Source organism: Phodopus roborovskii, unplaced genomic scaffold, assembly GCF_943737965.1.
Source record: "Phodopus roborovskii unplaced genomic scaffold, PHOROB, whole genome shotgun sequence".
Classification (NCBI taxonomy): Eukaryota; Metazoa; Chordata; class Mammalia; order Rodentia; family Cricetidae; genus Phodopus; species Phodopus roborovskii.
Genome location: NW_026126407.1, coordinates 10,270,309 through 10,297,850, shown reverse-complemented (window position 1 = coordinate 10,297,850; position 27,542 = coordinate 10,270,309). Strand labels below are relative to the sequence as shown.

The window sequence follows — 27,542 nt, the reverse complement described above, 5'->3', positions numbered from 1 at the left end:
CCTTGGAACATACAGACAATCAATGCTATTATGTAACAGAAGAATATAGGTCAAGGCAACACTGTTTAGCTCCCATGTTCTCCCCAGTATCAGCTTTTGCAAACCAATCATGAAACAGAGACCTGTGGCAGAACACTAGATACCAGTAATTCTCTGAGTTATCCCCTTGATGTTTACCTTAGTGTTCTGCTACCTGGCTCCATGGCCACTATGCATTTTGGACAAACATTCCACTTAGTAAATAGTTATGCATCACACTCTGAAAACACATACATAATCCCAGCATTTGGGAGGCAGAAAGGCAGGAGAATAAGTAGTTTAACATTATTTTTGGAAGGTGAAAGAATGTGGTTCTTAACATGACCTTCTCACTGGGGTAACATTTGTTCTCTAGGGAGATTTGTTGTCACAGTCCTCATCAGTGGGAAAATAAATCCGGATCTTCCATTTGTAGAGACAGGTTGGGGAGGGAGAAAGATAAGAGTGGCCATTCAAGGTCAGGCTCTGTTGGTGTAGGATACCACAAGGTTCGCTGTGATGCCCTATTTTGTCTTTGATGGGGAAAGGGTTGGAGGCTGTAAGGATTGCTGTGATAAAGTGAGGGAAGGTAAGCTGAGGGGAAGGGGCACTGATCAATCACAAGCTGGAGCTGTGAAGGTCAGTGAGATCTTGGGGACAGGGTCACCAGTACAGGTTTTTGTGTTTTTACAGGACTGGTTTTGGACACAAGATTTCATAATGTAGCTAAGCCTGGCCTGGAACTGTAATTCATGCTGGCCTTGAATTTGAGATCTTGCTGCTTCAGCTTCCATGTGCTGGAATCCCAGGAATGATCAACATTTTTGAGTGTACCATTCAGTGTTACGGTGTATGTTCCCACGGTTGTGTGCCAATCTGCAGACCAGGTTGTCTTTCATAACTGACACTCCATCCCGATAAATATGAATTCCCCACTTGTCCCACAGCCTCTGTCCCTGAGGATGATGTCTCTCAGCATCTCACATAAATGGATCCACAATAGTATTACCTTTTGGCCTGTTTCACTTAGCATAATAAACTCAATATTGATCATCCTTCATTTCATCTTTTGAGACAGAAGCTCATCAGGCTGCCTAGCCAATGAGCCCACTGAACAGTTTACCTCTGCATTCCAAGTGCTGAGGTTACAGATAGGCTGGCTCCATGGTTTCTGGCTTTCTCATAGGTGCTGGGGATCTGAACTCAGGTCTTCACACTTTTGAAAACTGTTCATCCCTACCTTTAATTAAAAAATAAGAGCCCGTGTCTTTTTGTCTCTTATGCCATGTGTCTCCCCCACCACCAGGAGCACTTCTGGTGAAGAGAGGTGTGTAGAATGAGAGTGAGGTGATGGTGGTTTGTTCTTCGTGTGAATTTGGTAGACCCAGGGGCTCTGACTCCCCTGGCTCTGAGTAAAGCTGCGATGTGCCTCTGTTTCTTAGTCCTCCCCAGGGTCTTAGCCTGGGGGGGACCCATGTCTGGTGTCTGTCTTCAAAAAGCCATTATGTCCCAGGATGTTCTGTGTCAAGGACTGTTAGCAATGGGAACTGGTGGCTCCAAAAATGGCCATTTACCACCAAGACTATAAAGTGGACAAAAGGAGATGTGGCAGGTGTTCACACCATCAGATAGGATTCATGTCTGTCTCCAGGAGCATTTGGACACAGCTCCCTCTGCTTTTCTTCCAAACATCTGATGTACTGCTGTTTTTCACTGTCTCTGGTGGACTCTTTGATGAATCCTTTTGCAGCATAAATCCACGGGTATTCTCTATACTGTCACAGCCTGATTATAGAGCAAGCAATGACACAGACCCAGGAAAGGAGACACTTAGCTCCTGGCAGGGACTGGGAACTCCCAGGAGCAAGAGCATCTACCTTACTGAGTGCATTTCCTGCATCTGGACTCCATTATGGCTCATGCAATCAGACCCAAACCCTCATGGTCAGCAAATGGAAGGCCCTAGGGAGTGAGAGCAGACCCAATAGTGAGGTCTAGACAGAACCACCTGGCAAATATAAACAGGAGGCTCTACCATATCACACCAAATTCTGCACTGGGGCACTCCTGTAATAAGAGTAATCAGGGCTTAATGAGCCCTCCACAGGCCAGGTGGTGGTAGTCTAAGCACACTGCATTCATTAACTCAATGTAATCCCCTCAGTAGCCCTGGGATTGTGATAATCTCCACACTGTAGATGAAGTCGTGGAGCCTCAGTGACATTCTATTTTCTAACTTCATGCAGCTAGTTTGTGGTACTTGGGCTGTGAACTTGGGCATGCTGAAACAGGAGTCTGGGCTCATGAATGACTTGCCCTTTGATCCTAAAGCAGGCTGATATGAATTCCAGGAAGATTTGGGAGTGCAAAGTGTAACAAGGAAGACAGAGCTAATGGAAATCACACACACACACACACACACACACACACACACACACACACAAATGGCTAGCTTCAGGATGTCTGCAGCTGGACAGGCATGTTTCGGATTATTTCTATCATTTTACCCTCTAAAGCATTCTTGGGAAATACACCTCAGCCTTGTGCTGGAGTGTGGAGTGATGAGAATTAGGGCTAGTTAGTTCTTTTGTCTTGGTGCCTGGGAGAAGACTGTAGCCTGAAGCACTCTGGGTAAATTTGGTTTGTAAAAGAGGGGGTGAGGTAATCTGCACACAGACTGAGCTGGGGTCGTCAGTTCTGTAATGTCTATGGAAGTGAGCAACAATGAGGTATTTCTGAGTATTGGTACCCCAGCACATAAATGCAGCCTTCTAGCATGGGGCCAGATTTGCCTTCCCTTCAAAAGGTTTGGAATTTTTTTTCCAAATACCTGGTTCTTGCAGACCCTGTTATGGGGACCTTGAGGGCCTCCTTCTGCCCATACCCAGATTCACATCCATAGCTGGCTGCTTGCTCAAACTGATGGAATATTGAATCATGGCTTGAGCCCAGGGTCCAGGAACACTCTGCTCTAGAGGAGGCAGCAGGCAGGCCTGGTCTGGTATTCCTGATGGAGCAGTGTGATTTCTCTGAGCAGAGCTAGCATTGACAGCTTGGGCTTCAGCTCTTTCCCATAAGCTGGCTGTGAAGCCTTCCGTGCACGGCTGATCAAACAAAAACTTCAGCAGGGAATAGCAAGGCAGCTACATGGCAACTGCTTCCATCACAGTGCAGTGGAGGGAATTCTGTATGGTCAGAGACAAAGGTGCATCTCAGAGACTTGTCATGATATTGGGACAAGTCTTTTCCCACCCTGAGAGCCAAATGCTAAGCAAAAATCATATGATTTGAACCTAAAATATCTCCCATAGACTCCCATTGTGGAATGGTTATTTCCCAGGTGGAGATGCTGTTTTGGGAGGCCGAGGAGCCTTTAGCAGGTGGGAAATACATGGCAGATGTGTGTCACTGGACAGCTGGACCCTGGTTTTTACTACTGTGCTACATAGTCCAGTATTGAGCAGCCTCTATCTTATGCTCCATCATCCAGAAATCCTCCATACCTGCCCCACCATAATGGACTGAGACTCTTGAACTGGGAGCTAGAATAAACACTTCCTCCCTTAAACCATTTCTGTCATGTATTTTCTCACCATGACACAAGAAGTAACTGATGCAGAATCTATGGGGGAATGAAGATTAAAGATGATGAATGAACTAGTCTGATGGATGATAACTTCCGGCCACTGCAATGGTGGGGTCATGAGCCAGGAAAAGGGAAAAAGGAAAAAGGATTATCAAGGCAGTTGATGGGGATACTCTGGGAGTAAAACATACCCATGAATCTGAGAGAGGATTTTTAGCTCATCCCATCACAAAGAAATTGGGAAATGATCTCCCAACCTGGTGGCACTTTCTACTTTCCAGATCTATTTCCTTTACTTCTTATTAAATGATTTATTCTTTTTAATTGTGTGTAGGTACATGAGTGTAGGTGCCCGAGGAGGGCAGAAGGGGGCAGGAGGTCTCTTGGAGCTGGGGTTATAGGTGGATGTCAGTCACCTGATATGGGTGCTGGGAACTTAACTCTGGTCCCTACAAGAGAAATAAGAGCTCTTACATGCCCATCTTTCTTTACTCTTATCTCCTTATCTTTTCCCCAGTCGAGGGAGGAGAGCAGGCCCTTTACACAGATGAGGGTTAGGGGAATGCTGAGATTTACCCAGAATTACACACTAAGTTGTGCAAAATGCAGGCTCAAACTCAGCCCCTCATCTGCCTGGAGATCCTTCCCCATGACTCTGCATAGCACTAGACACTGTGTGAGACTTCTGAGCACCCAGTGGGAAGTGGGGAGTCTGCTGGGTTGAATATTAGTGCCTGTAGCTATTTGGTGGCTGAATACAGAGGTCTTTGGGGAACCCTTGTCAGAAGGCTTTTGAATAGGAATTTCCAGGAGATACCACAGTGTTTATCAGACTTCCTGACAACGATGCCAGGAGGGACAACCGATAACATGCTGGCTGGAAGAAGGGAGAAGACCGCAGAACATTTGATATATTCATGGAACAGTGGACTGCCAAGTCATACCAGCTGCAGAACCTTGGGCAAGTTGCTTAATGAAAGCAGATGTTCACTGAATGTCCCCTCCCTCTCCTTTCTTCCCTCTGGGAAAAAAAGGGGATGGCTATCTTTGAGTGTTTAAAGCTTCATTTGACAAAAAGTTGCTGTCTGCACCATAACCTGGTAGCTACCAGCTGAGCCCCGTGGACTGCCAGCCTGGGCCCCTTTCCTAGTTCTGCTGTGGAGTAATTTCCAGAGCTCAGGCAAGTTGTACCCTTGAGTCTCTGCTACAAAACAGATCACAGCAGCACTGAGCCCCCAGGACTGCTGTGGAACTTACTCTGAATGGCAACCAGATGCTCACATGCTGTGAGAGAATCCATTACTCTTGGGGGCCCCAGAATGTAGAATGGGTATCAATGCTGTGATTCACAGTGGGTCAGAGCCTTGCTCCATGTCCTTGAGAGCTGCTCACACCTTTCTCCTGATGAATACATTTTGATTAAACTTTTGTGTTTCCAAGGAGAAAACAGAAACCCTTAAAACAACTTCTACAGTCAGCTCATGTGACTCAGGACAAGACAGACTCATTTTGCGTCCTTTGATTTCTGGCTCACTCACTCCACCTGTAACAACCTTTGAAATTCCCTGCATGCACTGTGCTTTCTGCCTCTTGGCCTTGGGGCCTTTGCCCATGTAGTTTCTCCTGCCTAGAACATTCTTCCCTTCTCCTGATATTTCTCCAGGGATCTTTCAGTTTTCATCTTACATATCAAATTTGCAGTGAAAACTTCCCAGATTCTCCTTGTGAACATAGTCCTTATTCTACTCTGTGTGGCATTATGGACTGAACCCTGGGTCTTAGCCTACCACTGTACCCAGCCCCATACACTCATGACATACTGTTCTCTGTTACAGCACAATCTGATTATTCATGCCATTATTTAACTTGATGTCATTTTGAACCTCATGAGAGCAAGGACAACCCTACCTTACTCACTCACTGTGCAGAGACAGTTCCTTGCTCAGTGTGTGGCTGGTACACAGGAAACATCCATGGGCTAGATGAATTCACTTTCTCAGCACCATAGCTGGACAGGGCTGCCTGGGGAACTGTAAACTGAGTGACTAAACCTGGGACACTTGGATTGAAGAGACACTGAGTGGGCTGTGCCCACTGCTTGACAGCAGCTTTCATTGTCTCAGTCTGCAAAATTTTCAGGACATCAGCCATGACTCACAGGGGCTGAAGTTTGATTCTTTCAGCAGAGGGGAGTGTAGCACTGGAAAAGGGAGAACGGAGAAGAGAGTAGACACACCAACATGGGGAAGGGCTGCTGTAAAAGGGGAAGTATGGGGGGGTGCAACATGAAGGTCTGGCTGAGGCTTCCATGATCCCCAGGTCTCAGATCTCCACCACTATGAGACTTTCCTGTCCTGCCTGCTTTTGTAGAATCTTAGAATATTATTTCAGTCCTTAACAATAAAATGTCCTGGGGTATCAGGCCAGAAATAAAACTAAAAGAGGGTCTAAAGAGAGTGCTGTGGGTGGTCTCCTCAGCATGAGTTTGTAGGTGTGCCCCCACTGAGCACTGAGGTAGCCAGGAATCCTGGGAGCACACAGGGTTATTACCTGCACACTGACAAATACCTGTTCTACCTACCTACTTATGTTTAACATGCCACTGATGATGTCTGCTTCCAGGATTCTTGCCTTTGTACACTCGCTCAGCCTCAGAGGTCCACAGAGCAATTCTGATAGCAAGGTCACTAGAACATGCAGGCCCATATGCCCCTCTCTTGCAGCTAGCAGACTTAAGGTCCCATTGCCAGCCTTAGGCTCACCAGCAATCAAGGGCAGGATCCTGGCAAGTTTCTCCCCTGCCAAGACACAAACCCCTCGGAGGTGTGCCGAGTTATTTTTGAGTCTTCTGTGCACAATCTTATCCCTCATTTCCAGGAATTGCATTGGCACCCGAGGCTCTTGCAAGCTGCAATTTACTAGAACAAATTCAAATCCCTAGTCAGATTCAAAAAGCAATGAAATAAATAGAATTGCATTTTTCATTTTGCGTCAAGACTGGGAGACACGCCCATGCACAACTCCAAGGCATCTTGTTTGTCATCCTTTTAGACAGACTTCCTTTAAAACCAGAACACTGGGGGAAAGAGGCAAACAAAAGCTCTCTTTCCTTCCTGGGCCTTCTGAAGCCAACTGCTCCCCTTGTTTGTTTCTTCAATCTGCAGACTGCTCCTCCCCAAACCTTTCCCCTACTTGTTTTTCTCAGGAAAGAGCAGGAACTGAGCATCTAGAAAAGCAGGCTTCCACGGAAGAGTTGGCTGTGTATTTTCCAGCAAATGGAGAGAGACCTTCCCCCACAGCAGGCCAGAGCACAGAGTCTGTGGCAGAGATGATGCTGAGGGCCTCCTCTGCCTTCTTCCTTTTTTTGCTGTTTCATCATTCTGTGTGCTGACCTCACCTGGACCCGGCCTCATTTCCTCAGGACAGGGTGGATGGTTTTGGGACATCCAGGCTATTATCAGTGTTTCCAGCCTCAGCTCCACCCTGCACTGTACAGCTTCCTTCTACATGGCCAGGAATAAGACTTTTAGCCTTCTTCTAGATCATAGTGGGTCAGGCTCTGGCCATCAGTCAGAACAAGGTGATCACTTTTCTCTTTGAGAAAAATGGGGGTTGGAGGATGACTCTTGTGACATCACAGTCCAACTGAAGATGCTGAAGCCCAGAGAGACTTAGTACCTCACCCAAGGTCACACAACAAATTAGACCCAGTGTCTCGGTTTTCTATTTGCTCCACAAAACCCAAGATTCAAGTGAGCTCTTCTGAGCTGTGTCCTTGGCAGGGGAAGCAGAATGAGATGTCTGGCAGAGCTGAGCTCTGTGGCAGAATGACAAATGGCTCCCTTGTATTGCTAGGAAGTGGGTTCTGGGAACCAGGGCAGCAGGCAGAGCCATTTGTCCACCTCCTAGTCACCAGTGCAGGGAGCGACAAGGAGCAAGCTATGGATTTTGCAACTCATTACTGGCAGGGACTGCCATCGGCAACCAGCACATCAAGCAGGAAGTCTCACTGTTCCTGAGGCTGAGGCTAGGCAAAGAGCATCATTTTCATGGAAGCTGCAACAAGAGCCAGTGTCTCAACCTTGTAATTCCATGCATCTAGATATGTGTAATCTCTTAAGCACTGTAATATGCAGGCTATGGATAGATGAATTCTTGCTCCTAGATGATGAGAGGGTGCTCAACAAGGGCCTGTCAAAGCCTTAAGGCATTTCTACTGTCATCAGAATTCCCTTTCTAGAAATGTACCCTATGGAGACAAAGATGTATGCTGTAGTACTAAATTAGATCCAGTCTTAACAGTCTACCATTAAGATGAAGCGGTAGACTGTAGCGTCTCCATCTGGTAAATTGTGAATCATTAGAAAATCATAGAAAGAATTCCAATGAAAATATAAAATGCTGGCAACAGTGACAGGTGGGAACAGCAAGACACACAGCTGTAGATGCTGTGACCTTCCAGGCGCTAAGATACACTTTCATCTCTGTGACTATGCTTAAAACATAACATTTATACTTTAAATTGTGTGTATTTCTGCATGCATGTGCATGTGAGTGCAGGTGTCCATAACAGCTGGAAGAGGGCGATGGATGTCCTGGAGCTGTTGTGCAGTGTTTGGCATGGTGCTGGGAACTGCACTACAGTGCCATGGGAGACAACTATATGTTATTAGTGAATTAGTGCTCTGTCTAGCCATCCCCTCCCAATGGTTATGCTTTTATCTCTGCTTACTCTTGGAGAGGGGAAGTCAAGAGAGAACATGTCAAATGTGAATAGTGTTTTCTTTCTGAAAGGGAAGCTTTGGGTGAATTAAACAGTTTCCCCAGTTTTTCATGCTGGTCTTTCTGACATCTTTAAATGGATATCTTTTTGTACCATCTCCCTCCCTACCTGCTGGAATCACTTGAGTTTGCATTTTGGTCCTCGAGTACCCAAGCCCTCTGCAATATTGGACTCACTCACTAACCATATTTCATTCCCGTACTCAAGGCTCCATGAAGAAAACCCTGCCCTTCTGTACTTAATTCTTTCTCACACCTACCTCTGCTACTCTACTTAGAGCCTTGTGTTTCACATCCATCTGTCTCCCATTTCTTGGTGCCCCCATAGTGTTCCATGATTGCTCATTATATTCTGGGTAATCAGTCATAGACACAGAGAGGTTCAGGCTATTGTCCAAGGTCACACAGTTAACAAGAGAAACAGAACTGACCCTAGAATTCGGGTCTTCTTTATCCCAAATGTCCATAGGCTTTCTCTGCACTGGCTATCTCCAGTGTGGGATGAATTCAGGATGTTTTATATATTTGAAAGGCTTAAGACAATAGCCCCATTGCTAAAAATGAATGGATATGGCTGGAGGTGACTGAGGGAATGGCATTTAGAAACACATCTGGCTTATCCCTGGCTTTCTCTGGAAAGCTGACCCCTGCCTTGGGCATCCTCTTGGAGGTCAGGGAAGCCCACTTGGGTAAGCAAGTGACAGAACACACTGGCATTGATCCCCATGTGTCATGTGGCCACAGATGCACTCACAATTTCCACCCCAGCTCTGGGGCTTACTTGCTATGTGACCTTGGCCAGTTACTTCATCACTCTCATCCTGATTTCTTATTTGTAAAATGCTTGTGACTATAGTTTCTAGACTCACAGGACCATGGAGAGGACTGATGCAGTCAATCAGTGTAAAGTGCTCACAGTAGCCTCAGGCACACCTCAAGCCTGATACACATGCAGGGACTGCCAGTTTGTCCCATGATGTGGACAAAGGGTCATAGCATTGATCACTGGGAGACTTGACTTTCGTCCTGATCCTGTCTACAACTGTCTCTTCCTCTCATGGTTCCTGGTGTGGGATCTGAGTTGTTGAGGGTTCACCCAGGGGAATTCTGCCCTGTTGCCTCATTGACTGCCAAGGGGCTAAGCATCTTGAGGAGTAGTCATGGGCCCATCCTGCCCTCCAGGGGCCAGCTCTTCTCCATCTGGCAAAGTTCAAAACCCAACTCCAGTGGAACTTTGGGTGAACTGGTTAGACCCCAGTCCTAGAGAGACTTGGTCACTGCACCCTTCAGAGTGATGGTGTGTAAACAAATGTCAGTTGATCCCAGCTGGGGTGCAGGTAGGAGGCAGCCAGAAAGGCTGTAGAGAGGATGTGACATCAAACTAGGAAGGTCCACAGGAAGTGGCCAGAGCTGGGAGAACAACTATCCTCAGAAGACAGTCACCAGGATTGAGGCCATCCACTGAGGGGTGGCCTGAAGGGCAACAGGAGAACTGAGGAGGGACTAACCACAGTTCCTTGGGTCAGCTCTGATGAGGGAGTGGGCAGCAAGAATCACTTTCCCTGGGGGATGGGCTCGAAAGAGCTATCCCTAAACCCTGAGCTGTTCCTGATCAGTCTCCCTGTGGGGCTAGTGGGTGTTTCCTCTATTCCAGCCTCTGGGATTTCCTACCACAGAGAGGAAGCTGGCAAGCCCAGCTGGGGCCAGCTGCAGAATCAGCAGGGGCCTGGAACTGGAATGCAGGCTGGGGATTGTGGAGTGGGGTATCAGGCAGAGCAGTGCCTGGGGCGGCCCCTTCCATGGAGTGTACAGCCAGGCCTCCCTGAGCTTCTCAACTCCACACCATCTGCTCTGTCAGACCCCCTGTTTAAATTCTTCCCGTGTCTCGCCTTGCACAAAATAATTAGCATCCATTTGTTCCTAGTGCTCGCTCTGCGACATTACTCATTGCAGGAGCTTTCAGCGCGGCTCGCAGATGCTCCCATTTCAACCAAGTTGAAAATGGCTTAAGCAGGACTCTGCGGGTCCCACTCACCAGCATCTGGCGCTGGCTTTCCTTTCCTCCCACGCGGTTCTTGGTTGCCTTCTGTGGGGCCCTAAAGATGAGAAGGGAAATGAGGAACTCGGGCAAGAGGAAAATATGGCTTTCTTGGAGCCTTGGATGTTGGAAAGTTAATCTAGAAACGTGTGGCTTGGGGTAGATAGTTAAGGCAGTCGCCACTTGGGCCCTTCCACAGGCACTGGACTTTGGTAAGAAGCATATGGATTGAGTAGTAGAGAAGGAACTTAAGATACTCTATCCACCCCAACTCAGGCATGAAGTCTGCTGTAGAGAAAAGCTTTGCGCCATCTGCATCTGCACGCCCCATCACAGAACAAGCTCCAAGCTGCACGGGTGGCACAGAACACTTGGCTTTTCCAGGGAGCAGAACCTCTTGCTTTCTGAGAACTCAGTTAACTACTCCAGTGAGATTACAGATTCCTGCTAAGCAAGCCAAGGAAGAGCCTCCTGGGTTCTAGCCATGCATCCTGCTCCCTGCTCTACAAAATGATGTCACTTACAAGGTTTTCAATCCCTTAAGCCAGTGGTTCTCAACCTTCCTAATGCTACAGCCCTTTAATACAGTTCCTCCTGTTGTGCTGATGGTCAACCATAAAATTATTTTTATGCTATTTCATAAGTGTAATTTTGCTACTGTTATGAATCATGATATAAATAGCTGTTTTCTGATGGTAACCTGTGAATATGTCGTTGGATCCCCCAAAGGGGTGGAGATCAACAGGTGTAGAACAACTACTCTAAGCTCTTCCTTGTAAGAAGTGTGAATGAGGTCCCACAAGAAACAAGAGCAACAGAGACGGACAGACCCACTTCTTGGCCTCTCTTCATTCATGGGTAAAATATGTAGAAGGCCCGGGTTGGACCCAATGATTTCTAGGAGACTTATCACACCCTGAGTTGTCTCAGTAGGGCTGTGTGCTTTATGCATGTGCTTATCCTCAGAGGGGGCCTAGCATGGAGTGGTACGGGTGGACACTGGGTCACCACCACAGTGTGTGGGGGGTGCAGAGCAGGGGCGGGCACATTGCTGATCTGAATGTGGGGATGACCTGGTTTTATCATTCTGACCTTTTGGGGATTTAAATTTCATTCTCATTTCCAACGATTAGCTGAAATCCCCTCCTTGCCTATTTCACAACCATCCTAGTGGGCATCAAATTACTATTGAAATGCCCTGGGATATAGTGCTGGGACTTCACTTCTCAAAACAAACAAATAGCAACAAAACCCTAAAAAAAAAAAAAAAAAAATACAAACAACAAAAAACTCCATGAAATTCAAAGACTTAATAGTGGTGAAGCCTCACCATTGCTGGCCCATCTCTCACTTCTCTCTAGAGACAGCCCATCATCAACCCCTCCCTTGAGATTATTCACACATCCCATATTTGTGCACAAGCCATGGCATATGAAACCTAAAGACACCTATCTGTAAAATATGGATGCCTTTTATAAAAATTCAACTAACATCCATTCTCTCTTCCTTCCAAGGGCACACCCCCACTCAGGTGGTGTTGGACTTGACGGTGGCTTGCTCTGGCTAACAGGATGTTAGTGATGTGACATGAACAAGGATTTGAGATGTGTTTCCTTGGAGATTCCTCTCTCATGCTTCAGCCTTCACCATGAGAGGAGAAGCAAGCCCCAGGTAGATGAGTGGTCCCAGGAGAATGACAGGCCAGGTCAGAGTTGTTCTAATTTGTTTGTGGGGGTCCCAGGCTGCCCCAAATAACTGTACAATCTTAGTGCCTGATAACAAGAGGTTATTGTTGTATGCCCCTAAGTTTAGAGGTCATTTGTTATGTAGCAATAGCTGACTGCTATAATGTATAAGCTTACTTTAAAAAATTCTTTATGGGAATATTCTGTGAATACTGTTCTGACTCTGATCACTGTTGTGGGACACCTCCTGTCTCCTGTGCTAGAGGGAACCTGCATTCCAGCAGGGGCTGCTGACTCGTCCCTCAGTCTCAGAACCACAGTGTTTGCTCCCTTTTCCAGGAACAAGAAGCCCATGTGTATGTACTATGGGCTCTCAGACAAGACACTAAAACTGATTCACAGGGTGAGAAAATGATTCACTTGTCAAATCCCCTTCCATCCAGGAGGAAGCTGGGGGTAGGTGCACATAGATTTTTAAGGCTCCTACACAGTTGTTAATTTCCATTTTCACAGAGGTGTTCAGAGCCACCAGTGGGCAGCAGTGTCTATCTTACTCCATATTCATATTTAAATTAGCTGAATTGCTCTTAAATTATCAAAGTTTCCATGCATGCATTGCATAGTTGAGATCTTAGAGTATGTACACATTATAGAATGCTAAATTGGGCTAATTAACATATGAATTCTCTTGCATACTTCCAACTGTGGTGAGGGCACCAAAAAGATCTACATTCTTAGTCATTTTCAAAGTACAGGACAGTGCCATTAATCAGTCATCATTTTATACAATGGAACTTTGATTTTATTTTTTCCCTCCTACCTAGCATGAAGTTTTACATCCTTTGGTCAGCATCTCCCTGGGTGGGCTTCCATAATAATTCATTTTTACTAGTTAATTTTGTTTTGAGAATAATGATCTTGGTTTTCAGTTTGGGGAGAAAGATCAAATAACTGAATTTATTTCAGTAAAAACAAAAGTCTTAGTCAGATCCATTAATTTACCAAAGAAAGAAAGAACACCAACCAACCAAAAAGGTCTACACTTTATCCTCAACTCAGCCCACATGAATATTTTGTATGAGCACTACAGTTACTGAAATAAGAAACTTCGCTGGTTACTAGTGACTAGACTTTATTCAATTTTTCCAGTTCCCACTAATGTCTAACTTCTGGTCTGGGATCTAACTTGGAATCCTGTTTTGATAGTCACATATGTTTAGTCTTCTCCAGTTTCTGACAGTTCCTAAACCTTTGCCTTTCTAGAATCTTCTGAAGATCATGGAGAAACTTGTAAAACACTGCTTCATTTAGACTAGTCTGTTCTCTCAGGCTAACTCTGGAAGCTGTGCTTAGTCTTTCTCTCTGCATCCAGTAGGGGTGTTTGTGATGTAAGTGTGTCTCAGGAGATCTTGTCAGGGCTGCAGCAAGGCAAAGGCTTCAGTAGGCAGAGACCATCTTGTTCTCTGATGGCTGTCAGATTTCCCATCCCTGTCTCCTGGAGAAGATTGGCCATCCTCAGCTTGTGGTATTCCTGGCCCAAACTCTGCAGTGTCCTCTGTGGGAGTCAGTCCTCTGCTATGAAGACTTGGCTCATTGCTATTGGTCCTGAATGGCAACCCAGCTAGACTCTGGTTAACTTTAATTCAGTTGCTTTTTGAGAGGCATTGACTGGTACTGGTTCAGACTGAAACAGCTCTTTAGTTCCTAGTTCCCTGTGGGAAGCCTTTGAGGTTAGAATATACAGACATAACAGGCAGGTGGGAGTTACTGTCATCCTTGATGCAAGCATCTCTACCACTCTTCTTTCTATCCCAAAGAGATTCTCCCGACTGATGCTGCTCACCATCTGCTGCCAAACCATCCCTACACTTGCCTTTCTTTCCTTTATGTTCAAGAAAATGTGCTGTGAAATTCCAACCTGTCATTCCCCATGATCGGAAGAAACATATTCTGGCCTCTTCCCCATTCAGACTCTGGGCTCATGAAGACCTCAGGGGTTTGGATTGGCTGACAGCTCCATCCCAGGCAGCCTATGTTAGCCTAGGTCTTGGATAATATCATCCCGAGGAAAAAAGCCAATTACTGTGAGCTATGACTAATTAAGTACCACAGAGGGCGAAATCTCAGAAGCAAACGCCTAGCTCTCCCTAGGGTGTGTGTAATGAGATGGTGGCTGAGACAGTGGCTCCCCAGGGAATGCTTTTGACAATTTTAAGGCCTGAAATGGATCCTAACATGCAGTTCACCAAGGCTGGATTCCAACATCACCTTTGCGAACTTCTATCTTACCCTATGGCCTAATTTCATATGCTATCAAAGTGACAGATGAAGATTAAAAAAATAAATTTTTTTTTAATGAGTCAGTCTCTCATCTTTCTCTTTTGTGTATAAAGTCCTGATTCAAGCACCAAAAATACACAGAAGACTTTGAGGAGATTCAGCAAGAAGGTCTGTCTGGGAAGTAAGCAAATAGGTATAGAAATACTATCGAGTGAGCTGTTAGCCCAGCAGATGTTTACTGTGGACAGTGAAACCTCAGTCTCTACCCTTCTGCATGGGCACTCAAGTCCCTTAAATGCAATGGCTTCATACTGACACAGATGACTTCTACAGTTCCCCATGTGTCTTAAATCCTCTAGATGACTTTCAGTATCTACTATGAGTGCCAGCCATTGCAGTTACCCCCGTGGGACAGGATTGACTAGGCTGTGCACACCATTCTTGCCATCTCGGTGCTGGTCAGTGAGTGAGCATTCCAGATAATAAGGATGGTCAGGGCTTAAAGTAAGGCAGATGGGCCTCATCCCATCGTGGCAGGGAAACAGAACTTCCAAGCTAATCTGGAGAATCCTTCACAGATGTGTTCAGAGATTGCAAATCCCATCAAGTTGATAATCAGAATCACCTGCTACATATGTCATCTCTAAATGTATATACACAGGCATATGCATGTAAAACCTGGAGTCCACATGTGAGGAAGACACATGACAATTGTCTCTATAAGTTTGTATTTTATGACTGAGGGAACGGAGGCACTGAGAAGTCAGCAGCTTTCATGATGCTGGACAGGGTGTGAATCTGGGCTTTCTGAATCAGAATTCTGTCCTCATCACCACAACACACACACACACACACACACACACACACACACACACACACATGACACATACATACACACAATACACACATACAGACAATACACATAATATATACACAATACGTAAACATAAATACACACACACAAAATACACATGGACACACACACACAGTGTTAAAATCCCAATGAGAATAAGACCACTACTACAATTTTTGAACCAAATTTGAATCAAGCTTTATTAAATACTGGCCATGTCCATGGATTCCCAGAGTATGGCAGTGAATTACATTAGTCAGGGACTTATAAAAGCAAAACTCACACGGCTATGTATTTCCCAACCTTCGTCCAATCATGGACAAGCATACATCCTGAGATACTTCCTGCCTACATGTGATTCTGTACAGCAGATGTGTGTCCTGTCCTTATTCCGGCATGAACACCGTTCCATTTTCAGGACAGAGATGGCCAGATTGCAGCATTGACAAGAACAGAGTAAAACCTTTCAGCAGGACTCACCTTAATGGAATCCTCAGTGGGCTCAGGGTACTCTGTCTCTCTAGATAACTCCCAGCACTACTCTTTTTGCAAACCCTTTGTTTCACCTGTGCCGTCTCTCTATGGCTCATAAACCAAACTGAGCCAGTTTGTTTGATATTCTTTAAATACAAATGACCCTCTCTGAATAACAAAGAGGATGAGCCCTTCAGAGGAATTTATGATTCCCCTCTTGTGCACCTAGCTTCTAAGCGGGACACTCCCCAGGAAGGGACTTCTTCTCAACTTCTCCCCTGGCAGACAGGCTGTCTGCTCAGCAAGCAAAGCAAACCAGCTTCGTTTTTTTTTTTTTTTCAAGCCCTTGAGTTACATATCTCACTCAGGCTCTGACCTCTGTTGCATTGGTGTAAATCCCTTTAGTAGTAAGAGCCTTGGCAACAAGCATTTTCAGGGATGTGAGGAACACTTCTTTCTAGACCCAATGAAACAAACAAAACACAAATAACCATCCTATATGAATCTTGGAGAATTTAAGTATTGGACCTGCACTTGCTGGTGTTCACTTTCTGTTTCTCTAGTCGTCATTGTGAGGAGTGACCCTGATGCTGCTCCTTCACAAACACAGCTAATAGTAAACAAGAAATTCCAGTCCAATGAGGTGACTATCAGCTGATGAGCTGCAGGCCACATCTAGTCTGTCATATTTGATTAATTTTATATCTTCCTCCATTGCGGCTCACCCTCATCTCAAAAGTGTCCTTCACACGAGACATAGGAGGAAACAGAGAGGGGAGACCAAGCAAGGGACAAACAGTACATTCAAGAATACATGAATGTCCCCAAAAGGGGGCTGGTGGGAATTTACATTATTCCCAGAGTGACAATGTGGCCACAGATGCAAGTTCACTGCTGTTGCGGTGGCTGAGGTACCCCAGTTACTTTACATACTGTCAATCAGCAGAGTGATGGGAAAGTGCTGACCCACTTAGCAGTTCTATGGGCAGGTGACAGCCTGTGTTGGAGCTGGTACAATCTGGCTGGAGGGATCGCGTCTCTAGGCTGGCTGTGTGGGGCTCTGAGATCTCAATGTGGGTGACCTTGGAACTGAAGGTGACAGATGCAGTTCTCTGGCTACTTAAATAGGTCAAGGCAAACTTCATCTCTATCTGGTGCACTTGAATTCTGGGTCCCTTCTCTCTAGGCATGTGATGTCCTCTTGTTCCTGTTTGCCTCCTATTGGAACCCTGAGGCTCTCTCTAACACAATAAGTATTCACTGAGCAGTGTGGTAGGAACCTCCTGTTTGTGTAATATTTGGCTGAATTCTGGCTTGAGTTGTAGCTCCATGGTGTATGTGTGTGTGTGTGTGTGTGTGTGTGTGTGTGTGTGTGTGTGTGTGTGTGTGTGAGAGAGAGAGAGAGAGAGAGGGGGGGGGTAATGGTAAACATGGGTGACTGCTGAGGCTGTATTCAGGTTATGGTCCCAGATGGAGCCCTGAATCTAGTCACAACTGAGCCTGGATGGTGGTCTCAAACTGAGTTCTGATCCTGGGCCCCATGTTAGCTGCTTTCCTTATTGCTATAACCAAACACCTGACAAGAACAGCTTAGGAGAAGGGTTCATGTTGGTTAGTGGTGTGTAGGTTCAGTCTCTCATGGTGGGGAAGGCATGGTGGTGGGAACGGTTTACTTTATTTAGTGGCTGCAGAAACAAAAGGCTGCTTGGTCACATCTTAGAGGATTAGGCAGTACAGTCTGGGCAGGAAGTAGAGTCAGTGTGTAAAGCTCAAGGCCTGGCTCCTCAGAGAGCCACTTCCTCCAGCTAGGCCCTGCTTTTCAAAGGCTCTATAGTCTTTTTAAATGGTGTCAAGAAGGGGATGCTCAAGTGTTTGAATGTAGGAACCGGTGGTGGGGTGGGATTTGGGGGTTGGGGGACATACTTCAATCAAATCCAATCATGGTTTCAGATTGAGTACTGATCATGGTCTCAGACTAACAGTTATCCCAGGATAACACTGTGACAGATTTCAGGGTTGGCTTGCTTAGGTTACCCTCGCTTCTGTAGTCACAGGTTAGGCCTGGGCAGGATGTGAGGAGGGGAGGAAGTAGAATAAAGGCACCTCACACGTGAACAAAGACAGTACCAATTAGAGCAGCTTGTATCTTCCGGTTTCAAACTCAGAAAAAGCCAGTGCGGTTTGAGGCAGAGCTTAATGAGGTTTCCAAAGCTGCGCTTTATTTCCTTCAGCTTGTAGAGGTTATTGTGTTTTGCAGGAAAATTAACTGGCAATTAAATTTCTGAAAAAGTGTTTGAAACTCCTGCAAGCTGTGCCTCATTGTTTTGCAAGATTGGGTACACAATGTAATATTTCCATCTGCAAATTAATTTTCCCTCACAGCTTCTGTTATAACTGCAATGTCATTTACTTAGTCATTCATTCAGCACCTAATTCGGTACACATTTACTGTGTACCTAGTGTGAAGTGGGCAGTCTGAGGCATGCAGACTCGGGTCAGACAAAGTCCCTGCTCCCTAGGCAAGCTCTGTCTAAAGGAAGGAAGGATTTTTCTCAGAACTAAAGCTGCAGGAGGCAGAATGCAATGACTCCATTTTAAGGAGCAGGATGGGACTCCAGACTTCCAGATGAGGAAGGGTAACTCCTAATTTTGTTGCAGTGAACTAAGAATAGGAAAGAATGTTGAAGGTAATAGGTACTAACATTTATTGAGTGCCCACTGTTTGCTGGACTAGGTGGTGGGAATTTGTATACAGGTTGTCTTATCACTCAATCTTCAGGACAGCCCTGTGAGGTAAGGTTATAGTCCCATTTATAGAAGAGGAAACTAAGGTTTACACTGTCTGTGTACTTGTAGCCAGCAAGATGAAACATTTCCCAATAAATATATCAATTCTTAGAAATTACTGAGTTTTTTATTTTATTTATGTATTTGTTTGTCTGTGCTGCTGAAAGTGAATCTGGGGCCTCTTGGATCCTAGGGAAGCAAACATTCTACTGTTGACCTACATCCCCAGCTCTGGACATGCTGATTTTGTGGATTATTTACTGCCCCCATTGCTATGACAAAAAGAGGGGGAAAGGAGACTATTTTGTTTAATGCTGGGTACATTCCATCACAGCAAGGAAGGTATGGTGGCAGGATCGTCTCTGGTCAATCATCTCAGTCAGGAACCAGCAAGGTAGATGCAGGCATTCTTTGCTTCTTTTCTTCTTATTCAGTCCCAGAACCATAGCCTTCATCTAAGTCTGGTCTGTTGTCCCTCCTCAGGGAAGTTTTCTGGAAGCATTCTCACAGACAAACACAGACAGAGCTGTTTCCTAAGTGACCCTATTCTACTCCAGCTGACAATGAAGATGGGTCATTGCGTTTTCTAAGGATGACTTCTTCAGTGTATGGTCTGTTGACTTTCTGCTTCCTATCTGTACAATGGAATTTCCTGGAGAAAATCTAGGGAGGTCTCTTTGAAGACACATATGACATCAAGTGGGCTTCATAGCCCCATGTGCCTGGGATTAGGAAAGATGGCTCTGCTCTCATTTCTTGAGTGCTTTTGCCATGTGTCTATTGTTACTTTCTATACACTTGCACATGATTCCAACAAGGTAGGTATTTCTGTTTTCCCATTTTAACAAAAAGGAAGTTAACAGAAATGACATGACTATTAGTATGCTGAGACCGTAGTTCTGTTTCAGCCAACTTTCTGTTGTCAAGAGAAAAACAAGCTGAGGTAGTCAATTGAAAGGAGGAAGGATTTACTCTGGCTCACAATTCCAGGTCACACTCCATCACTGAGGAAGTGAGGGCAAGAACTAAAGCAGGAACTTGAAGCAGAAACCATGGAGGAATGAAGCTTGCTGGGTTACTCAGGCTCATGTTTTCCCATACAGCCTGAGACTATCTGCCAAAGGAATGGGGCTGCCCACTGTGGACTTGGCCCTCCTATATCAATCAGTGATCAAAACGTTCATCCATAGACACACTCACAGGCTAGTCTTATCTGGGCAATACCTCTTTTGGGTGTGTGAGGTAGACAGTTAAAGTTTAAGATTTTAACTTTGGAGTATTATTTGTCATTTTTAAAAAAACATCAAACACATACAACTATTTACCTACAAAAAGAGACAAAGCTTATGTAGACACAAAGACGTCTATATAAATATTCATAGTGATTTTGTGGTTAATAGAAAAAACTTAACTCAGGCAGAATACCCAACAGATGGATGCATAAAGTAAGTTGTGGTCCATCCATGCATTAGAAGGCTAGTCAGCAACAAAAAGGAACACACTACTGGTAAATATGGTGATTTGGATGAATCTCTTGTCAACCCAAAGGTAACAACCAAGAAGAGAGCAGGTGTCTTTCAATTCATCCATACAAAATGATAAGAAATGTAAACCAGTTCACAACAATATAATGCAGACCAGTGGTTTCATGGGCTAAATGGTGCCAGGATGTGGCAAGAGTAAGAAAAAGATTACAGATAGTGGGGAGGAGTTCTTAGTGATGAGTTTGTTTACCCTCTGAATATGTTTGTCCAGTGTACTTCAAATCACGAACTTATATGCATTTTAGTGTATGGTATGGCAATTATTTCTCTAAAAGTCACTTTAAAATCAAACAAAGGAATTTTTACTGTGGTAAAATATATAAAGCAATTATTATATATATTTATTTATTTTTCTTATTTTACATATGGATCCCAATTCCCTCTCCCTCCCTTCCATGCCCCCTGACTCTCCTCCCATCCCACTCTATAGGGAGGGTGATGCTTTCCAGGAGGGATCATCAAAATCTGTCATTTGGAGTAGGGACTAGGTCCTTTCCCCTGCCTCTAGGCTAAGGGAATGTCCCTCCATGGGGAATGTGCTCCCAAAGTCCTTTCATGCACCAGGAATACATCCTGGTTTCACTGTCAGAGGTCCCTTAGACTGCCCAGGCCTTCTAACTGAGACCCACGTTCAGGGGGTCTGAGTCAGTACAATGCTGGTTTCCCAGCTATCAATCTGGGGGTTCATGAGCTCCTCCTTGTTCAGCTGTCTCTGTGGGTCTCTGTAGCTTGGTTTTGACTCCTTTTCTTATTACTCCTCCCTTTCTGCAACTGGATTCCAGGAGTTCGGCTCAGTGTTTAGCTCTGAGTGTCTGCTTCTGTTTCCATCATCTACTAGATGAGGGCTCTATGATGACATATAAGTTAGTTATCAATCTCATTATCGAGGAAGGGCATTTAGGATACCTTTCCACAGTTGCTCAGATTATTAGTTGGGGTCATCCTTGTAGGTTTTAGATATTTCTCTATAATCAGTTTTCTCTTAAAACATATAATGGCTCCCTCTATTATGGTATCTCTCTCTCTCTCTCTCTCTCTCTCTCTCTCTCTCTCTCTCTCTTGTTCTCTTTTATTTGTTCCCCAACTCATTCATCCTGGTCTTACATGTTCTCCTCTCCCCTTCTCTCCCCTTCTCTTTCTCCTAATTCCCTCTCCCCTCACTCCCCTCCCACCCCCCCTCCCCCCTCCCCCCTGCTCCCAATATGCTCAGGAGATCTTGTTCCTTTCCCCTTCTGTGAGGGACCTTGTATGACTCTCTTAGGTTCCTCCTTGTATCCTAGTTTCTCTGGCAGTGTGAATTATATATAGGCTGGTGATCCTTACAAAGCAATTATTTCATTTTAGCCATTTTCAGGTGTGCAGTTCTCTGACATTAAGAAGACTTAAATTGTTGTACAAATGTCATTATTTCTAGAACTTTCCTCATCTTGCCATTGGAAACTTGGTCTGACAAAGGACATTTTTCCTAAGTAGTGACAGAAAGGGTGGCTGTGGGGAAGCCTGGACACAGCTCAAATGCTGAAAGACAGCACTTCGGGACATTTAAAAAGTCCTTGAAACAAAAACTGCTGTCCCTAGAGGGATGCAGCTCCAGGGACACGGGGTGGGGGTGGGGGGAGGAACAGAAGGAGGTGAGTCTCTTCTGTGGCCAGCCAGCTCAAAATCTCCAGCTGCAGACATTTGCATATTACCCTGGCCAGTAGGATTCACTAGCTCTTGGAAAATGAAATAAGCTTGGTCCACCCCTCTCCATCTGCAGCTCTTAAAAGCCAAGGGTTCACCAGGTCCTGGAGAATCCCTAAGGTCTAATTCCTCTGTCTTTATCTGCCAGCAGCCTCTGGCCAGCAGGGATGGGAACTCCAGTCTGCTTTCATTTCCATTAAAGAGTATCCCCAGCAGTGGATTTTGAGTGCTGTGACTTTGCAGAGTCTTGCAGACTCCTAGGCCTTCCCTCATGTCCCTGTCCTTTCCCCTTCTCTTTTCCTTTGGTGGGTGATAGTGGTGGGGAGGAGGGGGAGAGAGAGGAGGAAGAGAAGTTAACAGCCCCATCTCGTCGAAGCTAATAGTTATTGCAGGTGAAGTAGGAACTCACTTAAGGCTTCAGAATTGATATAAAGGTTACTTTGAATTGAAGAGATTTGATAGTAAACAAATCAGGATAAAAAACCTTTTCAGTCTTTCCTTTTTTTGCCTAAAAGCAGCAATTTTGGTTGGGGAGGGGATAAAGGTCATCATAAGCTACCCCTTTCCATATGGGCTTTATGACCCTGAAGAAGATGGGAAGACCACTTGTACCTGAAAAGTTACTGTCAGAGATTTTCTACCTCCTGTTAATAGTCCTAAACAACCCACTTGTCTTTTCTCCCAAGATCTATTGCATTTCATACAAATCTCACCTCCCATTTGAGTTACACCCCACAGAACCCGCCCAAGCTCATGTCTGTCACACAGATAAACAACTCCCTTCTCCCTGTAACTTTGTTCAGCCAGGGTAATACACAAAGCTCCAAGTAAGAACCACAAGAACAGAGGGAGGTTTCTTTTTTCTTTGTTTTTTTTTTCTCTTCATATACCTTAAATTCAGCCTTAAATCTCCATCTCTGAATCCTCAGTTTCTATACCTGGTAGGATTTTCTATGAAGGTTTCCTAGGCCAACCATAAATTCATAACTAGTTGCTAAGGAAAAAAGATTTCTGTTAACTCTGTAGGTACACAAAAACCTCTGTAGGAGGTAGGGCAAGGGAGACACAAAGGGACATGTATTTTTAGGCTAGCTACTATCCATTAACTATCTGGGCTTAAGGAAAGCTATTCCTTAGGGGAAAGTACAGAAAAGAAATCTCAGAGCTTTTGTCAAAATATTTGGCCACCAAAAATTTTCCTGTTTGCTGTAACAAAGACGAACACATGGCTGCCACAGCATCTGTTCTTCCTCAAGTAACAGGCTTAACTGGTTTGCACAGAAGTCTGGGGATAAGAAACTTTCAGAACTTTCCTGGTAACCAATTTAAGATGGTACAATATGCACATGCTTCAGCCTCCTCCTACTGACCTGACTCTGAGAAATAGTTCCTAGAAGCTTCCAGAACATTCTGGAAGGAGGAAGAGATGCTGTCTACAAGAACCTTGAGAAGTTCCTTAGTTTGAGCTGGGGAAATACTATAAAGCAATGTCAATGTCTGGTGTCAAAAGGATGGCTAAGCCTGGGCATTGTAACATGAGGTGACAGCCATAAAGCTCTATAGGGGATTGATGGGAGGTGCCATTCCTTTGTAGGTATTATAGGAAGGTACTGTATTCCAAGAGGAAGAAACCAGTGTGACTGTTCAGATCAGAGAGGCAGGAGAGTGTCTGGGGTGGTTGAAGACCCAACATAACCAGAGAGCCCTGTGCCCAGAAATGCAGCCAATGCCTCTCCTCAAAGTGTCACCACTATTGCATCCTCAAGAGAGAAGCTGGGACACTGCCTTCCTACATGTGTTTGTAGAGTATGTTGCACATGGCTGCCACAGAGCTCTTTGCACAGGTGTGATAACAACTAGAAGGCAGCAATGTTTGAGGTCGAATGAACATTTGAAAGCACACACAGAAAGTCTTTGAAGATGGTGAGTTATAAGCCTCAGAAGGGCGTGGACTTTATGATCTGAAGAATCAGCCTGATGCCTAGTGTTATGACTTTGCTATGCAATGCCCCCAGCCGTGTTGATCACGAGGCAGCATTATCTCAGGAGCCTGTGGAAAATGTAGGAGGTACAGTTTTGCTGGAGGAAGTAGGAAATGGCTTTTGAAGGTTAAGCTGGCCCCAGGTTTGGGCTTGCTTGATCAGTTTCCTATTGCCTCTGGGTGAAATAGCCCAGTTAGAAAACCACAAACAGCATGAGTGGTCACATGACTGCCTGGAGTGGGAGTGGCCAGCCTTACAGTGAAAGAGGTAAAATGGTATTACCAGTGGTGGGCATGGGGTGGGGCAGGGACTGTGAAGTTAGTGTTTATGAATGCAGAGTTTCAGCTTGGGGGACAGCAAAGCTCTAGGGGTGGATGTGATGATGAGGTCAGGGTCAGGACAAGCGTGAGTATTCCAAAGGCCACTGACATATGTGTTCAACCTGGATAAGATGATAAAATTTCATGCCACGTGCATTTTAGCACAAATGGGAATCTGAGGTAACCAAGGAAACTACAGCTGTGTCTTTATAGCTGGGTCTCTAAAAGGTTGAAATTCCCCTTGTGGCTAGAAATTCTCTCGAAGCTTCAATTAGGTTCTTCCTGCTGTATCAGAAACTCACATGCCTGGATATTTTCCCAGGGATCATGTGTTCACCAACAAATGTCTTGATAAGTAGGGGAGGGAAAAACACAGGGACATCTTGGTCCAGAGCAGGAATAGTAGAGTGGGATGAGTTGAAGATGGTACCCAAGGGAAGGAGCTTAACAATGGCTTCCCAAGAGGGAAAGGACCATAAGAAACTTAAAAATACATAGCACAGAAGCCAAGAAGCTGCCCTCCCTCCTCTGGCCAGTCCACCTGACTGTCTCTGGAGAGGGCAATCACTGTGTTCTCCTTTTGCTAAACAGAGATCTAAGCGGACCATGTGTTTTTCAGCTGAGTTCCTTAACTTGGTCAAGGACCAAGGAAAAAGCCTTTGCCTGGTAATAGCACACACCCTTTTCTTCTTGTTTCTCTTTTGGTGGAATGTAACATGAAAAACAAATGACTCAGAGACAAATACTAGGGTTCAAACTCCAAGCTAAAGTTAAGAAAAGCAAAGCAGGCAGGCACTAACTCTCACTCTACCTCAGACTGAAAGGGCTAACCCATGAGCTCTTCGCCAAACTGCTGCCTCTCCTCAGCATAACTGGAGAATCCTGAGACTTCAGTGTCTTCCTATTCTCAATGCAACTGAAGAATGAATGACTGATACTGACTACTGAAGGCTCTGCTCCTATGTTTTATGCCCATCTGGTGCTGGTATTAAAGACGTGTGATTACAGGTGCTGAGATCATTTTTTGTGTGAGCTATTTCTCTTTAGGACTGGATCAATCTTGTGTACATCTGGGTGGCCTTGGACTCACAGAAATCTGTTTACCTCTTAATTCTGAATCCTAAGATTAAAGGTGTGTACTCCTACCTTCTGGCTGCTAGGATTAGAGGTGTGTGCCTGATTTCTATGGCTTGTGGCTGACTTTGCTTTCTGAATCCTCAGGCAAGCTTTAATAAATCATGAATAATATATCACCACAACGGAACTTCCAGAAATTTGGTTAATATTTCTACAAATAGTTATGTCTTTTCCTCAGAAGAAAGGAGAGTGGTCAAATGCCCACAAGCCACTGGGCTCCTAAAAACGAAACTTCCCCTAGTATTTTCTGCAACTTTCAGGGGGAAAATACAGGAAAAGGTATTTAATTAGAAGAGTAAGACTGAGCAGAGAGGCAACCCAATTAAATTTGGGAGAGATGTCAGTGAATGTGAGGGAAGGTGAGGATAAACACAGGGTGAGGAGAAAGAAGAATACAAGGGGAAGATGGTTTCAAAATTTATTGATGTCAACTTGAACTTGTATCATACTAGGAAAAATGTAAGTTTAAGTAGCCATGCTGAAAAGCTAACAATAAGGAATGGGAGAATAAATATAAAATGAAATTTCAAAGAGACAAAGTCAAGTTCAAACAATCCTACCAAAGCCAGAAAGGAAACAATAAAACAAATGAACAAACAAACAAAACAAACACACAAAAATAAAATCATAAGAAGGCATCCAAAAAAAAAAAAACCAAACAAGACAAAACAAAACAAAAACAAAAATCCAGAAAATCTTGGAGTGTCTCAGTAGCCATAATAATTTAGAATGACTTATCTGCAATCTTGGATTGCAGAAAAGCCTCACACTATCCAAATATTTGGATAGTTGTTGACATGATACAACCTTAAAACAAAATGGCAAATAATGATGGAAATAAAAATAAGACAAATGTATGTACACACATGCAAATAAAAAGTAAAATAAACCTAAAAGCATTAAAATCAACATCTAGCAGAGTGTAACCGTAAAATGCTTTCTTTGCTTGTTTGTTTTAGAGACAGGGTACCCCCATGAAGCACTGGCTGTGCTGAAATTTGATATTTTGATTAGCATAGACATAGTTACAAAGTGGGTGGTTAAGGGTTTGTTCAAGTATATCATGTACTCTGACCATATTTCCTCTCTTCTCTCTTTTCCTCCTGCTTGTCACTTTTTATTTCCTAAACACACATAATATGCCTATGAATCTGTCTGTCTGTCTGTCTGTCTGTCTCTGTCTCTGTCTCTCTCTCTCTCTCTCTCTCTCTCTCTCTCTCTGTGTGTGTGTATTAAATCTAGGTTTCATATTTGAGAGAAAACATTGTTCTTTCTAGGTCTATGATTTCATATATTATGATGGTCTCCTAATACCTAGGTTTCATATTTGAGAGAAAACATGACAATTGTCTTTCTAGTTTATTTCATAAGATGATCTTAGTTTGTGTTCGGTTGTAATTTTCAGCACAACAGAGAGTGAATTGGGGCACAGTCTACAGTCAGAAGGACTCTAGGAATGTATAATCATGGCGGTGGATCACTGTAAGTGTCAACTTTGGGTGTCAGCTTGAATGCCTAGAATGCAGGAAAGCACAGTTCTGTGTATGTCTCAAAGGATGTCTCCAGGCGAGACTGGTATGGGAACCAGAGTAGACCAGGGAAGGGAAGGCTGCCCTCAAAGTAGGCAGGCACCCTCCAGTTGGCTGAAGGCTAAGGAAGAGGAACATGTCTGTCTCCTGCAGCTGGATACTCTCCTCTTCTTCCTTTCCATGGACATCACAGCCCTAGTCCCTGCAGCCCTTACACTCTAGGACTTCTCCAGTGGCCCTGTGGGCCTGGTCTGACAGTTAGTTATACCATCTGCTCCCTGGATTTGGAGGCTTCTGGATTGGACAGGGAATCTAGTTTGCAGACAACCTGCAAGATGATTCCTGGGACTCTCCTATCTCCACAATTGCAAAGCCTACTAGGCTCCTCTTTTATATTTACATAGTGTTTCCCATTAGCTCTATCTGCCAGGAGAACATTCCTACATCCATGATGCATCAGTAACACAGGCGTGACACACTGGAACAAAGCCATAGAAACCACATGGAGTAGTGCTTGAGTCTCCATGGTAAAGATGATAGAAATGCTGAGAGAGAAATGTGTGTGTGTGTGGGGTGGGGGGAGGGAAGGGCAGAACTTCAAGCTTCTTTCGCAAGTAGACATATCAAAGATACAAAAAGTAATTAAGGAAATGTTAGTGAATAAAAAAGGCTTGATTTTGTAGCTTTGTGCCTAACAGAGAATAATAGTTTTCCATCACACTGCTTGCAATTACATTTTAGATTAAAAATCAACTCATCTTGGACCACAAAGGAAATCACAATAAATTCTAAAGGGCAGAAATGGGGCCTTTTCATACACTGCAATAGAGTTGGATATTAAGAA

The 27,542-nt window shown here is 44.6% G+C and overlaps 1 pseudogene; it reads left to right on the top strand.

The window, feature by feature from the left end:
- The first annotated feature begins 537 nt into the window (after positions 1 to 537).
- LOC127219828 (spermine synthase-like) overlaps positions 538 to 27,542 on the top strand; it is a 97,091-nt pseudogene continuing 70,086 nt past the window's right edge.